Below are 4345 nucleotides of genomic sequence, written 5' to 3' on the forward strand. Positions count from 1 at the left end.
TTTTGAGGATAAACCATTATCCATTCATGCTGATATTTGACTTTAACTTTTTCCACTATCATTTTCAGTTTTAGAAGCTGAAAATAATGTATTTTGATAGTATTTCATATTCATTTAGAGAATAAAATGCCAAACTCCCGTGTTTCTTTGAACAGTGTAGCTCACACAGCCCCTTTGATGAGTGATTTGTTAAACCAGAACTATGACAAAAAGGTATTCCCTGCCTTTCAAAACAGCAAATGCCTCTTTTATGTCGCTCCAACTCTCTGCACACAATTTGAAACAAGGGTACAATTGTGGAAATCACTAAACAATGACATTTTTCTTTCTTTCACCCCCTAAATTCCTCATATCATCTTTACACAGATGAGTAATTTGTCTGTCATGAAGCCGAGGACATCGGCCCACTCTCTGCTTATTTCACTGACAACACTGTTATTAGCGGTAAACCGAGCCAACGGCAAATGAATCTGCCTACTGTTCAGGAGAGCAGGGTTCGTTTCAGCGATTAATTCGATAAATATATTAATTATGAATCTGGATGACAGTACAATCAGATTGTCAGGCTTCCAGACTTGGCCTTTTGTGGTGATTCCACTTTGAGTTTGGGACTCCTTGGGTTTCAGTAGCCATCATCCCCGGGGCTCAGCCTCTTATCAGCACCTGACCCATTCACTCAGTAATTTCCTGTGTGTTGTAATTAAATGGAGGCTTTCTGATTGCAAGCGACTCTCTTCAGGAGGGGCTTCTTAGGTTTCAGGTGCTGTTCAGGGAGCTAACTGTGTGCTGCCCTCTGAAGACCAGGAGCAAAAACATATTGTGTATATGTAATCTACCATAGACCAGATATACTCATGGATATGTATACACAGAAAAGTACTTTGGTGTAAAAATAACTTATATATAAGCAGGCAACCAAGTTTTAATGTTTGCTTTGCAGAAGAATGATTAAAATGGCTACATTAAAGAAATGGTAAACCTCAAAAGTGAAAATTTAAAATGTATTGAGTTATGGTAATGTTAAAAAAGCACTAAATGTATTACACTAACGCATGGATGTATGTTAACTTTAACTTTGTTTCAGAAAGTATAAAATCAAAATATATTTTAAAAAAGATCAAAACAGATATCAGCTAATAATTATTTGTATAAGAAAATATTTTATTATACTATGAATGAATGAATGAAAGAAATGGTTTATTTCAAGCAATCAGGAATAATACATAAAAAAAAATATCCTCACATTGAATCACAAGTAGATTGCTTGAAAGGGAGTGGGAGGAAACAAACTTATATAACCCCACCCCGGCTCGACCATTCCATTTTCTCTACATGAATTATCAGTATCCGGTTCAGGATAAATACATTTCCAAACATGTATGAAAGTAAAGTGATAAAACAGCCACGTATAAAAAAAAAAAAATAAGCAATCATATGAGTAAAATCAAGATAGTAAACTAAAAGTTAAACTGTATTTCAAATCCAGAGGAAATAAATGGAGTGAAGACTTTAGAACCAGAAAGAGTTTGAGCAGCTTTGATAATCAGATAAAATCATTCCATAATTTACAAACCACAAATAAAAAAAAAACCAACATTCAAAAAGTAGAAGACCTTTCATTTCATTTCAAAACATATGGTTGCAGCAGCTCTGATGAAAAATATTTAAAGTAAACAATTAAAGCAAAAGCTGAAATTTAGTAAAAGCTGGAATCAAATGATTGATATAGTTGGTCACTCTTGCTCTAGAGAATAAATAAACGCTGCTTATATTAGCTTACAAGGCAGCAGAGATGTTTGAGGTTGGATTAGAGGAGTTGGATCTGTCCTTAAAGTAAATAGGAGGCTAAATCATTAAGACTATTAATATAGGCTATACACATTTTTAAAATAGTTTAAAGCAGGGGTCTGCAACCTTTAACACTAAAATAGCCTTTTGGTTCAGTTTCCTTTTGACCAAAACTAAGCAACAGCCACAAAATCCCGCTTCACCATTTGAAAAATATACTTTATATTAAGCCATTTATTTAGAAACAAAAAGTTTTAAGTATTTACAACAATTGCATCATAACAGAGTTTTGCAAACACAAATCTGTGTCCAAATAGGCAGATTTACATTAATTAAAAATGTAAGAAAGCCACGACATTTTCCATCATTATGTCCTTAAGTGCACCTCATCCTTTTTCTTCTTTTACCAGGGAATATAAACATTACAATATTGTCATAAAATCAAATATTTGTATCTGTATTGCTGCAGGTGTGCATGGATAGATGGATGGAATTGTTGGGTTTTTTCTTTTTTTTAAATAATTTGACAAAAAAAATCACATAGATGGCAACTGTTCAAAGAATTAATAAAATATGGCAGTCAGAGCATTATCAAAGCTAATTTATAATTTCATATATTTATTCACTTAAACACCCTGGCTGGCCCCCAAAGCGCCATCCAGAAACACAAATGATCTCTGCCGTGCTCCTTCTGAAGCCACAAAAGCCTTCCCTGCTGCCCTCTTCTACTTCCCCTCTCTTGTAAGGCCTATAATTAAAATCCTGCTTTGTCATGTGGCCAAAGAAGGCCATTAATTCAGAGAATGGAGCCATTATGGAGGTTGTGGCTCCCAGGGTAGCACTGGGAGAGGCGGAGCCGTGCCTTTTCAACATTAATGGCCCCTGTGTGAGACTGCTATTAATCTCAACAAGGAGTGAAGTGGCTTTATCACAGTTGTAGGAGCAGGAGGATGCTCCCATAAGTACTGCAGAAATTAAGTGGAGTTTAGCACAGGGGTCTTTTTAGGCACACCTGATATTAAAAAATGTGCACAAATGGAAAAATCACTTTTGTTTTTCATTAGTCCCTTCCAGAAGCATTTTTATTGTTAATTTACTTACTTTTTGTCAAAAATCAATCATAAATTCACAAATTAAAGTTTATAATTTGGTTAATGAAAGTGATAAACAGGCAAATTATTTAATAATAGCTATTATGATGTAAAAACCACAATTATATCAATTGGGCACCGACCTTTATTTGCCACAAGGAGGAACCACAGTTCAAATTTTCCACTCCTGTAGAGGAGGATCGGCTTTAAGATGCTTCTAAATGTGTGTAATACTCTCCTGCTTCACTGGGTGGCAGGAATGATTTGAGAGCTGAGTTTGTGTCATCACACTGGCAAGATGATCCGCTTGATTATCCACCCACCACCCAGACGCACAGAGGAGCTGCATCTTTTGTTTTCCAGTCTGGTCGGCAGGGATCACTCGCATGCAAAGGAGGTTCCTATAAATAAACCGAGTTCATGTTGGTGGGCGGTGAATCCCCTTGTATGTGTTTGTGTGAAGGCAACACTCTTCCTCGCATTCCTTCAGAGACTTAGCAGAGCTTATCCTTCAAGAATCCGATCAGGTGGCTGAGTGTCGTTCATGTCTCGAATGTTTGCATCGTGTGAGAGCTGTATGCTCAAGAGTTAATTAGAATCTCCTCCAAGCTTGAAGGGGCTTTGATACAAACAAGGAAAAACAAATGACACTCTCAAAGTCATGTAATCATCCTGATAAGAAATTAATTTGAAGCCCTCGTTGTCCTTTTGTTACATTCTGTTTGTGCCGCTTGAGTTAAGCCCAAATTAAAAGAATAATAATCTGTTCTGATTAGATGTTTCTCTCAGAGGTGACAGAAACACTGAAGGAATTCAGGATTTTTCTTAACATCACTGAAAGTTTCTAATCCTTGCACTAAATTAAACAAATTAATTGGAAAATTGACTTTTTATGCACAAAGACGAGAAGGTTGGAGGACTAGTTTTCTGCAGGTTTAAGAGCTCAGTCTCGTTAATTGAGTAGCTTCTATCGAATGAGGAGGAGAAGCAAGCCTTCCCTTCTTCTTTATAATCCTTTTATTCTTCCCATTCTTCCCAAAGCCAGAGAGTCCACAAAACTTTCATTCCCAGACGTTCTTGCAATTTCACTTATCCTCTCACAAGTGCAGAAGGAAATAATAATCCAAGCACTCTGTGCACAGGGAAGTGCATTTCCAACACTGCTGTGCTTTCCAGGCATTTCCACAATAACTGCTTCTAAAATTAGTTCAAGATGATAAAAAATAAACTTTTTTAGTTATTTGCACTGTAGCTTATATACACGGATAATTCTGTTCCAACAGGCGAGATATTCTACGATAAAGCAACTTATATGGGTGCAATGAAACACTTTCAAAATGTAAAGGGTTTATCTTCTTATATGATGCTTTCCCAGAATGCATTTTATTAAAAAAGGCTATGTTGTTGGGACATTTTAAAGACCCATTCCAATTGAAATTTTGTTTCTGTTTTTTTTTTTTTTTTTT

Source organism: Oryzias melastigma, linkage group LG19 (genome assembly GCF_002922805.2).
Source record: "Oryzias melastigma strain HK-1 linkage group LG19, ASM292280v2, whole genome shotgun sequence".
NCBI lineage: Eukaryota > Metazoa > Chordata > Actinopteri > Beloniformes > Adrianichthyidae > Oryzias > Oryzias melastigma.